The sequence below is a fragment of the Apium graveolens genome, chromosome 8, assembly GCF_009905375.1.
Source record: "Apium graveolens cultivar Ventura chromosome 8, ASM990537v1, whole genome shotgun sequence".
NCBI lineage: Eukaryota > Viridiplantae > Streptophyta > Magnoliopsida > Apiales > Apiaceae > Apium > Apium graveolens.
In genome coordinates this window covers 155,729,347-155,742,684 of record NC_133654.1, presented here as the reverse complement: position 1 = coordinate 155,742,684, position 13,338 = coordinate 155,729,347, and the positions used below count along the sequence as shown (strand labels likewise).

The window sequence follows — 13,338 nt, the reverse complement described above, 5'->3', positions numbered from 1 at the left end:
GATATATGAGATCACCTTGCAACGATATTTTTATACAGTTATAAACTGGAACTCTGTGTTTATTATGCATGGAAGAGGACTTCCAAGATTTTGAAAAGTATATGTACATATATACTGAATATTTTGCGACTTGGTCGCGTTAAGATATCAAACTTGGTTCATTTCTTCTTGACCAAGACTTTCATGAGTACTATGAGAATGCTCATATATTGTTAATTATTATACATATTATTTCGGTGGGCTTGTTACTCACCCTTACTTTCTTCTTTCATCACACAACAACAGATAGACATGATGAACAGGATCAAGCTCCCAATTCGTGAGCGGTTAGGAAACGTTCCGCAGTTTCCTGTAGGCATTGATGCCGTTGTAGCTGAGGTAGGAACTACCAGTAGGCTAGGCTTTCATCTTTTGTTGTACCGGACTTATGTATCTATATGAATTGTAATAATGGCAAAGAAATGTAAATTTATTTAGAAACCCTCTTGAGGTGTAATGGCTTATTATGTGGAATAAAATGACTTATGTTATTTTTGGTATTCATCTCTGAGACTAAAATTGTGGCGTGTGTGTGTATATTGTGGGGTCACAGTACGGAGTAGTTGATTGTTTATTAAGATTGGGTGTTATTAAGGGAAATGGAACTCGTGACAACCCGGATCCCCGACCCCGGATTTGGGGGTGTTACACTTGTGCCCGAGAATAATGCCCTGACACACCATAAAGTGACATTTCTCCCAATTGAGAACCAGATTGGTCTCAATACACCTCTTGAGAACTTGTCCAAGATTTTTCAAGCATTCATCAAAAGAATCGCCAAAGACTGAGAAGTCATCAATGAACACCTCCATATTCTGGCCAATCATATCAGAAAAGATGGCCATCATGCATCTCTGAAATGTGGCTGGTGCACCACACAGACCAAAAGAAACTCATCTGAAGGCGAAGGTACCAAATGGACAAGTGAAGGTAGTTTACTCCTGATCTTCTGGAGCGATACAAATCTGATTATAACCTGAATAACCATCCAGAAGACAATAGTACTCATGACCAGCCAACCTGTCAAGCATCTGATCAATGAAGGGCAAAGGGAAGTGATCCTTCCTAGTGGCTTTGTTCAGCTTCTTATAATCCATGCAAACTCTCCACCCCGTGACTGTTCTAGTAGGAATAAGTTCATTCTTTTCATTTGCTACCACAGTATTACCACCTTTCCTTGTCACACATTGAACCGGGCTTACCCATAAACTGTCTGAAATATGATAGATGATCCCTGCATCTAGCCACTTAAGAATTTCCTTCTTCACTACCTCCTTCATGATTGGATTGAGTCTTCTTTTCTGCTCGACCGTAGGTTTTCTACCTTCCTCTAGCAGAATTTTATGCATGTAGTAAGAAGGGCCGATTCCCTTGATATCTGCTATAGTCCATCCAATTGCCAATTTGAACTCTCTCAGAATCCTCAAAAGCTTTTCCTCATCACTACCTGAAAGGTCAGATGCAATAATAACAGGGAAAGTAGATGTATCACCTAAAAATGCATACCTCAAATACTCAGGTAAAGGCTTAAGCTCAAGAGTGAGAGCTTCCTCAGTAGATAGCTTGAGGCATTTAGGAGCTTTGTTCAATTCCTCAATTCCAAGAGATTCAAAAGGCATATCTATCTTCCTCTTCCAGGGAGATGCATTCAAATATTGCAATTGTTCTTCACCTTCATCATCTTCACTATCTGAATTCCCCAATATGGTTTTTTCTAAGACATCGGACCTTAGCAATTGATCAAGTTCCGTTATGACCACCAATCGACCAACTCCACTTTTAAGCACTCCTCATTATCAATAGGAAATTTCATAGCATTGAACACATTAAAAGTCACATCCTGATCTAGGACTCGCATTATGAGCTCACCCTTCTGCACATCTATCAAGGTTCGGCCAGTCACCAAGAAAGATCTCCCCAAGATTATGGGAATCTTCTTATCCTCCTCGAAATCAAGAATGACGCATCAGCAGGGAAGATGAGTTTATCAACCTTGACCAAGACATCCTCCACAATACCTCGCGGATATGTAATAGAGCGATCGGCCAACTAAAAGTTCATATAAGTCGGTTTTGGATCAGGCAAGTCCAACTGCTTGAAAATTGACAAAGGCATCAGATTGATGCTAGCTCCCAAGTCACATAAGCATCTGTCAAAAGATACTTTTCCAATAGTACACGGAATAGTGAAGCTTCCTAGATCCTTAAGCTTCGGAGGTAACTTCTGTTGCAGCACAACACTGCATTCCTTTGTGAGAGCGACTATCTCTAAATCTTCTAGCTTCACCTTCCGAGAGAGAATACCTTTCATAAACTTTACATAACTAGACATCTGCTCAAGAGCCTCAGCGAAAGGTATGTTGATATGAAGTTTATTGAACACCTCCAAAAACTTCTCAAATTACTTGTCCAGCTTTTTCTTCTGCATCCGTTTGGGAAAAGACAGTGGAGGATAGATCTGCTTCTCCCCTGTATTACCCTCAGGAGGAGTGTGCTCAATAGTAGTCTTCCTTGGTTCCACTTCTACTTCCTGCTGCTCTACTTCTTTCTCAGCCTCAACTTCTTCAGTCAATACTTGAGTTTGTTCGGGATTCGTAACCTTTCCGGACCTTAAAGTGATTGCCTTTACCTGCTCCTTAGCTTCCCTCTTTCTTGGCACTTCAGTGTCACTAGGTAGTGTACCAGGCTGATGATTTAGCAAGGCATTGGCAATTTGCCCAATTTGATTTTCCAAGGTCTTGATGGAAACGGCTTGACTCTTGCACAAAAGCTTCAACTCCTCTAATTCAGATTTTTCATTGGCTTGTTGCAGCTGGAGTTGTTGTCTTGGTGCATATTGCGGTTACTAAAAACCAGGGGGTTGTACTGCTTAGCTGGATATTGCTGATAAGGCTGTTGAACAGCATTTTGAGTGTTGCTCCAGCTGAAATTAGGATGATTGCGGTTGTTGGGATGATAGGTGGCTGGCACTGGTTGCTGCGATCGTTGGAAGTTGCTCACAAGCTGAGCTAATTCACTAGAAATTACGTACTGATCAGTCTCGTGGGCACCGACACAAAGCTCACAGACACTAGCGATTTATTTAACTCCATAATTAGCCAAAGTGTCCACCTTCATCGTCAAAGCCTTAAGTTGGGCAGCAATAGCAGTTGCTGCATCCAACTCCAGAATTCCTGCGAGTTTTTCTTGAGTTAGCCTCTAGGAAGGATTCTGGTACTCATTAGCAGCCATCAGTTCAATAAGTTCATAAGCTTCATCATAGCTTTTAGCCCATAAGGCTTCTCCTGATGCTGCATCAATCATGGGTCTAGAAGTAACACCCAATCCATTGTAGAAACAATTAATAATCATCCAATCATGCATGCCATGGTGTGGGCACTTCCTTAGCATCTCCTTATACCGATCCCAAGCCTCACACAGAGATTCTCCAGTTTGCTGAGCAAACTGAGTAAGAGCATTCCTGATTACAACAGTCTTCGCCATAGGGAAGAATTTAGTGAGAAACTTTTGAGCAAGATCTTCTCAAGTGGTGATAGACCCTGCTGGTAGAGAGTGTAACCAACACTTAGCTCTGTCCCTTAGGGAGAATGTGAAGAGTCGTAGCTTGATAACATCTTCAGCCACATCATTGAACTTGAAAGTATCACAGATCTCAATGAAATCCCTGATGTGCATGTTGGGGTCTTCAGTAGGAGAACCCCCATACTGAACTGAATTCTGTATCATCTGAATCGTGCTTGACTTGATCTCAAAAGTGTTAGGCCTGATGGCTAGTCTGATGATGCTTGACTGGATGTCATTAATCTTAGGCTGAGAATAATCCATCTACCCTTCGGATTTTCCGCTTGATCACCCATCTCTACTAAAGCTGGTTCTTCAACTTTCTCTTCTTCTTCTACCTTCTTTTCTTCCTCAAAAACTTCCCTTCGAACTACCACAAGTTCTTCCTCGGCTTTATCCAGTGTTCTCTTACGATTACGCGAACGCGTCTGCATACACCCTCGCTATAGTAGCTGAAATAAAACAAGGAACAAATAGGTAACAATGTCCGAGTCAATGAACTTTAACGACCACTGATGGGAAATACGTAAGCTATAAATTAACACTGCAGTCCTCGGCGGCGGCGCCAAAAACTTGTTAGTCGCTAAACACGCGCTAATATTACACGCAAGTATACGAGTTCACAAGTAGTATAGAATCTTTTCTAGTTCGTTCCCACGGAGACTGTATTGGTTAACTAATTAATTCACGCACTTAAGCAACAATGTATGGTTATTATTCAATGCAAAGACGATAACAAATTGAGGTTGTTTATAACTAAGAATTAAACTAACAATTATAAGTAAGAGAATAAGATTGACTGAATTAATATATATGACAAACATGTGATTCTAACTTCATTAAATACTTCATTCAATAGCCTTATTGTTCTTAACCTTAGCATGCCATGGTGATGACACTAATTAGACAACACAAAACTGATTAACGCCAACTTTCGTTGCACGAGTACCATACTACCAGACATCCACAAAAGAGATAGAAGCTGAATAGACACCAATTATATTGAGACCCTATAGTCTATAGAATTTGACAACCAAACGGTTTAATCACAATATATCTATCGTGATTACATAGGGCAAGTAATTTAGGTAAAATTACCTACGAATCATGCATAACAATACATGAACCTATGCTAGCATGGCAAGTTCTAAATCCTTAAATTCACTTTCACTTCATTAAGAATTAACACACTATCTTATAAGTTCGCGACGCTCATAAGACGAATACGCACAACCAATACTAGGATATCAATCAATCACCACATACTAAGGTATCAAGACAATTTAACTAAAGAAATCCATAAATAAATCCGCTAGAACCCCATAACGATTAGCCCATGATCGGACTCATCATCAACATGGGTTCCGATGAAAGCATGGTATAACAAACATAGTCTTTATAATGAATAAATAACAGAGTATAACACAAGACTATAGGTTTAACAAAACAAGAAACGAGCATCCTAAATTACAACTCAAAACAAAGATTCACAAGAATAAACTAGATCATTTTCGCCTTTGTTGATTCGTGCTATAGGTCTCTTGCCATCTTCTCCTTAGATCTGGTATGTTTCTCGCTTGATTACTTATTAAAAACGACCGTATTTGAATATATATAGCAGTCCTTTACAATCTGGAAGTCTCCCCACTTAGAATCGAATTAGAATCAGGATTCTTTAATTTCACACTGGCGCGGCCGCGCGCTATCACAGCGCGGGTGCGCTGCCTTTCTGGAATCCTGGCGTGGGCGCACGCTACCACAGCGCGGGCGCGCCGTCCTTCTGGGAAAAAAATCAGATTTCATCTTTTTCCTTGCTGCTTCGAGCCGGCTTTTCACGAGCTTTTATTCCAACACCATCTAGACACCAAATTAGCACCAAAACAATGCTAATTCACCTGATTACCTAGAGAATGCATGAAATGCAAAAACACTGGAAAACACGTTAAAACACTTAACAACTTGAGTACAAATGCATCAGTTCAAAGCTTATTAGAGCATTATAAAGTGTCATAAATGCCACTTAACAGATACTCAATTCATTTAGAAGTTGGGTGTACCTTCCAAATAACCTACTAATTCTTTCTCCATGAAAAGATCTAAACTCTTTAAATTCATATATCAGATTGTTCAGCCTATAGTCATCATCGGTTCCTTTTACTATAGCTTCAATGGTTTTCCATATATGCACACCACTAACACAATTTTAAATCTGATGGTGCATGTTAGAATCCATTGACTCAACTAAAATCGATCTAAGACATGTATACAAAGAAACTAACTCATTATCCCTATTAGTGTATTCAGACGGTTCATTTAGGATAAACTCTTGAGGAGCTCTACTCTCTGAATCTGTAGGTATAGAAATGTCCTTTCTTGCTACAAAAAGACCACTCTTTAAATTTTTCATGTAATCATGGTTTGCTACTTTAATGTACAGAGTGATCTTGAACTTACAAAGTTTATAGTTGGATTTACTAAATGGAAGAACCTTGGTGTTATTGACTTTACAAGTACTCATATTTTCAAATCTGGAAAATTTCTACAATATAACGCCTAAATACGAATACCCAAATCACTCAAAATCACCAACACAATCAAACAACCATCCACAACAATCAAGAATACTATGAGCACAAATCAATCCAGTTCAGATTTACACCAACGAAAGCACTCTCAGTCTCGGTAATAACCAAAATTAACACAAAACTTGCTAACCTAACGGATCTGATCTGTATATCGGTCAACAAGCTCTAATACCAACTGTTAGGTCCACTAGACACATACAGAGAGGGTGAATGAATGTTCTTTGTTTTAAATTGATTAAATGCAGCAGAAAATAAATCAAACGAACACACACAAGTTTCTAGGTAAATATTCTTTTATTCGAAGTATAAATACCCGGAGGTTTGCTTACAACAGGAAATAAAAAATATTATATGTTACAAATCACTGTAAAGAGGCAAAGCTTTATCAAACAATAAAAAGTAAAAGCTATAAAATATATTTAATGAGTGCTATAAATATGTAAGACTTTAATTGATGGGTATAAATTTTGGCAGCACTTCTATCTATAATTTCAATAAATAAAATCGAAACAATCTCCGTGAATTTAATTCGCCAAAGCTTCTATATTGAGTTTTTGAGAAGTGATGTTTAATTCCTTGATTTGATGTATATATATAGGTTGTATCTAATTTAGTAGCTTGAAAAGAGGGATAGTGTACGTGGATCAATATTGTCCAAGTAAAATGATTGACAACTTGCACAACTTGTTCAACTTGCGCCCATATCTTTTCTTTTAGTATGTGGTGCCTAGAGTGCATGTCTAGCACTTAAAATATTTAAGAACCATGCAACTAGCGCCTATAAGGAGTTTAAAAGATAGTACTGGTGGATAAAGGGAGCAAGAAGGCTTTTGTACTTAGTTTTCATAGCTACTGGCGCCTAGAGTGAGAGTGTAAGAAAGTATTGGTGCCTAGAGGGAACAAAAAGGCTTCCTTAGTTTTTCCTTGAAACTGGCACCTACAAGGGAAAAGTAAAAAGGTACTGGCACCTAAGTGGGACAAGAAGACTTTGCCTAATTTTCGTGGCTTCTTGCACCTCCAAGGGCCCAAGGGAAGACGTACTAGCGCCTTGAGTGTACCAAGGTGCACTTTTGACTTAGTTTTTTTATCTCATTTCTTCCATGTTGCTCCTACTAGGTTAAGAACACTTCTAGTACTTAGTTTTTAAGCCATACTGTTAGATATATTTGTGATGTCATGTCTAATATGATTTGTGTTTAGTTTTCAGATCTTACTTAACAGGACAAATCAGTACTTAACTGGAAATCAGTACTTATACTGAAGTCAGGACTTAAGATATCAGAACTTAAGTTGTCAGAACTTAAGTTATCAGGAGATATTTATCAGGAGATAATATCAGGACTTAAGTAGATGTTCAAATAAGGAAGGCGGCTAATTCAAAGGAAAGAAGATCAAGACAAACATAAGAAGACATATGCAAGGAGAAGAATTCTATAACGAATAGAATACTTGGAAGAAAAGATAACTGATTGATATATATTAGGAAGCAGAATTGTATTCGATATCAATTAGAAGATTATCTTGTAACTGTGTAGTATATAAACATAGGCATAGGGTTTACACTATATGCGTTATAATAATCGAGTTTATTAATTATTGTAACCCTAGCATCTCTCGTGATAATTTGTTCATCACTGAGAGAGGACAGTTCTTTGTAACAGAGTTTATTGTGTTGAATAAAATCTGTTTTCTGTTACTTGAGTTCTTATATTCGATTTGATTGTAGTAAGCATTGTATTCAACCCCCTTCTACAGTGTGTGTGACCTAACAAGTGGTATCAGAGCAATCTGTTAACATACATACAGTAAAGTTCCAAAAACAATCATGTCTGAAGAAGTACAAACTCCAACCAAGCCCACCAAAACTGAAGAAACTCCAAAGGCTCAAATCCATAATCGATATGAGGCAATTAGGGTTCCCATATTGAAACCTTCTGAGTATCCCATATGGAAGGTGAGATGTCTATGTTTCTGGAAGCTATAGATCCAGAATACCTTGACAGAATTAATGAAGGACCATAAAAGCTAACCAAGCTCTCTGTTATAGTTGCAGATCAGCCAGCACAGACTGTACCAAAGGAGAAAAGTGAATATGCAGCTGAAGATATCTCATCTATTGCAAAGGATACAAAGGTAAAACATTTGCTGCACAGTGCCATTAATAATGTCATGTCAAACATGGTAATTAACTGCAAGACTGCAAAAGAGATATGGGATGCCTTGGAGACAAGATGCCAAGGAACTGATTCAATTAAGAAGAACAGGAGGACTATACTCACTCAAGAGTATGAGCACTTTGACTCAAAACCTGATGAGTCATTGACTGGTTTATATGATAGATTTGTCAAAATCTTGAATGATCTGTCACTGGTGGATAAGGAATATGATCTTGAAGATACTAATCTCAAATTCCTTTTAGCTCTTCCTGAAAGTTGGGATTTGAAGGCCACAACTATAAGAGACAACTATGCTCTTGATGAAACTACTCTTGATGAAATTTATGGTATGCTCAAGACTCATGAACTTGAGATGGATCAAAGAAGCAAGAGGCATGGGAGAAAGTCAAGGACAGTTGCTCTTAAGGCTGAGGAGGAATCCCCTAAAGTGGCTGTCTCAAAGAAAGGCAAAGGAAAGGCACTCATCACAAAGTCTGATACTGAGTCATCAAGTCCTCATAGTGATGAGGATTCAGAAACTGAAAGTCTATCTGAGATGGACCCTGATGAAGAGATGATGAAGCTATGTTCTCTTATGGTGAAAGGAATCACAAAGATTTCATACATGAAATTCAGAAGGGGAAAGAAGTTTTCCAGGAAAGGTGCAAGTTCTGATAAGAAAGGTTTTCAGAAAATCTGAAGGCAAAGGAGGAAATTCTGACATAGGAGATTACTCAAATGTCAAATGCTACAACTGTTGTGAGAAAGGCCACATATCTCCTGAATGCAAGAAAGTGAAGAGTGACAAAAGCAAGACTCTTGTCATAAAGAAGAAAAGCTGGACAGACACTTCAGATTCTGAAAGTGAGGTAAACTATGCCTTCATGGCAAATGCTGATAGCAGTTCTGAAGCTGCTGAGTTAAAGTTACCTCAAACAACCTATGCTTTTCATACTGATGATATTACTGTGTTGAAAAGATATCTTAAAACCATGTTCGTTAGTTATAGAGATTGAACTTTAACATGTGAAAATTAACTTCTTAAAATCTTGCTTATAAAAAGAGGAATGATTATTTAGAAAAGGAGTTAGTTATATTCCATCAAACTCAGAAAGATAGATATGATGCCTTCTATGTTAGAGATGAAGTGCTTAAAATGAATGAATCTCTAAAAACTGAGTTAGAAAAGGAAAGAGAGATTATCAGGACTTGGACTAACTCTGGAAGAACAACTCAGAATTTGTTAAGTAGTGGAAACTAGAAAGAGGGCTTAAGTTATGGAGATGATAAGAATGATAAAGGAACTGTAGAAATTGAGACTATAGTTGTTAAACAAAAGCCAAAGGTAAATCCTGTTAAGTTTGTAGTTGTAAAGTCTGATATTGATAAATCAGCAGTTAAAGTGAAATTAACTTCTGACAAACCAAAACAGGATAAGCCAACTGAAGTAAACATATGCTTAATGACAAAGAAGCAGCTTAAGCATAAGCTGAAAGATATTAAGAATGTAAACAATGTAAAGCAACCTAGGAAGAATAGGAATGGAAAAGTAGGTGTGAATAAAAGTAATGATTATAAGCCTGTTCCTAATGCTCCTAGAAAAAAATGTAATAACTGTGGAAATTCTAACCATCTGGCTTCTTTTTGCAGGAAGAATAAGAACATAAACTCCTTACATTCAAAATCAGGAGTTAAGAGTCAGTCTGTTAGAAATAGGCCACAAAATCCTTGTTTTCATTATGGTAGTTTATGGCATTCCATTTATACTTGTAAGGAATATCATAGTTTTTACTATGATTATTATCAAATAAAATCTTCTTTAAAGAAAGTTAGCATTATTCCTTCTAGTGTAAGTTCTGATGCAAAGTCTGATTTTGCAAATTCTGATATAAAAATTGTTAACATAAATTCTGATGCTAAATCCGCTGCAAATATTAACAAACTTAATAAGGCCAAAGGATCCAAGCAAGTCTGGGTCCTTAAAACTAATCATTAGTGGTCTTTGTGATTGCAGGACAACAGGAAAAGCATCGTAGTTCTGGACAGTGGATGTTCAGGACATATGACTGGAAATAAAGCCCTGCTATCAGACTTTGTGAAGAAAGCTGGCCCAGGTGTTTCTTATGGAGATGGCAATATGGGAAAAAATCTGGGATATGGCAATATCAATCTTGGGAATGTCATCATTGAAAAAGTAGCTCTAGTCTCAGGACTTAAACACAATTTGCTGAGTGTTAGTAAAATCTGTGACAGAGGTTATCATGTAGATTTCTTTGAAGAACACTGTGAAGTTATTAGCAAATCTACAGAAAAAGTTGTTCTGAAAGGATATAGGCATGGTAACATTTATGAATCCAAGTTTTCAACAAGTACTGATAGTTCTGCAATCTGTCTGTTAAGTAGAGCATCAATTGAAGAAAGCTGGAATTGGCACAAGAAACTCTCTCATTTAAATTTCAACAATATAATTGAACTAGTCAAGAAAGGTCTTGTGAGAGGACTGCTAAAATCAGTATTTGCTCCTGATGGCCTTTGTGATTCATGTCAAAAGGCAAAACAAAGAAAATCTTCATTCAAGAGCAAGACCGAATCTTCAATTCTTGAGCCTTATCACCTTCTACATGTTGATCTATTTAGTCCAGTGAATGTCATGTCTATTGCAAAGAAGAAATATGCTATGGTCATAGTGGATGAGTTCACCAGATACATATGGGTGTATTTCTTGCACACAAAAAGTGAAAATGCATCTATCTTGATTGATCATGTCAAATAACTGGATAAAGTGGTTAAAGACTCTGTAAAAATCATAAGAAGTGATAATGGCACTGAGTTCAAGAATTTGATCATGGAAGAGTTCTACAAAGACCAAGGAATTAAGCAGGAATTCTCTGCTCCTAGAACTCCATAGTAAAATGGAGTTGTTGAAAGAAAGAATAGAACTCTTATTGAAGCTGCACGAACTATGCTTGATGAAGCAAAGTTACCAACCTATTTTTGGGCCGAAGCTGTGCAGACTGCTTATTTTACTCAGAATGCAACACTTATCAACAAGCATGGAAAGACACCATATGAGATGGTGAAGAAAAAGAAGCCAAATATGAAGTATTTTTATGTGTTTGGATGCAAGTGTTTTGTTCTTAAGACTCATCCTGAACAGCTATCCAAATTTGATCTAAAAGCTGATGTAGGAATTTTTGTTAGATATCCACTTTCCACAGAAGCCTTCAGAGTCTACAATTTAAGAACAAGGGTTGTCATGGAATCTATCAATGTATCTTTTGATGATAAGAAGATTACTGGACTTAAAGATTTCAATGATCATGATCAGCTGAGATTTGAGAATGAAGTTTTAAATTCTGATTTTGTAAATCCTGATAGTCTAAATCCTTACAGTCTAAATCCTGATACTGCAAACTCTGATAGGTTAAACTCTGATGTTATTGAAACAATGGTGACTATGCCAAAGGAAAATGCACCTGTGTAGGGGAGCATATAGAAGATCCAACCACATCTCAAGAAGTATCAGAATCTAGAACAGGCTCCTCAAGTTCTGATTCATCAAGTTCCAATGAGCCAAGTTCTGATAATTCTGGAAACTCAAATTCTGAAGGATCCAACTCAGAGGGCATAATTTCAAGGGGAGAATCAGAAAATGTTGACGGAGACAGCATTGATCATGGGGGAGCATCCAGTTCTAGAGATAACCTTCCATCTGCAAGGAAGTGGACTAAAGCACATACACCTGACTTGATTATTGGAGATCCTGAAGCAGATATAAGAACTAGAATAACAACATCAACTGAATGTCTCTATCACTCTTTTCTTTCTCAGACTGAACCAAAGAAAGTGAAAGAAGCTCTTCAAGATGCTGATTGGGTGCAAGCAATGCAGGAAGAGTTAAATAAATTTGAAAGAAATAAAGTCTGGACCCTAGTGCCAAGACCAAAGAACAGATCTGTTGTTGGTACAAAGTGGGTGTTCAGAAACAAAACTGATAGTGATAGCATAATTATAAGGAATAAAGCAAGGATGGTTGCAAAAGGATATTCTCAACATGAGGGAATTGATTATGATGAAACATTTGCATCAGTTGCTAGATTGGAAGCCATAAGGATATTTTTGGCTTATGTTGCTCACAAAAAGTTTACAGTCTTTCAAATGGATGTAAAAAGTGCTTTTCTTAATAGAGAATTGGAAGAAGAAGTATATGTTGAACAACCTCCAGGTTTTGTAGATTCAAAATTCCCTAATCATGTCTACAGACTTGATAAAGCACTTTATGGCATTAAGCAAGCTCCAAGAGCATGGTATGAGACATTAGCTCAGTTTCTTCTGGAAAGTGGATTTAACTGAGGGACTATTGACAAAACATTGTTTTATCTCAACCATGGAAAGGACTTACTTTTGGTGCAGATATATGTTGATGATATCATTTTTGGTTCTATAAATGACAGACTTTATAAAAGGTTTGCCAAGCTAATGCAGTCAAGATATCAAATGAGTATGATGGGAGAACTTAGCTATTTTCTGGGCCTTCAAGTCAAGCAGAATGAAGAAGGAACTTTTATTTGTTAATCTATGTACACCAGAAATTTGTTGAAGAAATTTAGAATGCAAGATTGTTCAAGTGCATCCACTCCTATGGCCACTGCAACAAAATTGGATAAAGATACTGGTACATTAGTAGATATTACTGATTATAGAGGTATGATTGGCTCACTACTCTATCTAACTGCAAGTAGACCTGATATCATGTATGCTACCTGTCTTTGTGTAAGATTTCAAGCAGATCCAAGAGAACCTCACTTAACAGCTGTAAAAAAGAATTTTCAAGTACCTTAAGGGTACAACTGATCTGAGATTATGGTATCCTAGAGAATCAGACTTTAAGCTAATAGGTTACTCAGATGCAGATTTTGCAGGATGCAAAATTGACAAGAAAAGCTCAAGTGAAAGCTGTCAATTTTTTGGAGGCAGATTAGTTTCTTGGTTTAGCAA

The 13,338-nt window shown here is 37.3% G+C and overlaps 1 non-coding gene across 1 annotated transcript; it reads left to right on the top strand.

The window, feature by feature from the left end:
* The first annotated feature begins 3,399 nt into the window (after window positions 1–3,399).
* LOC141682095 (small nucleolar RNA R71) lies at window positions 3,400–3,506 on the top strand. The gene has a single exon (XR_012559497.1). It is a non-coding gene; the product is annotated as a small nucleolar RNA R71 (small nucleolar RNA).
* Window positions 3,507–13,338: the final 9,832 nt, after the last annotated feature.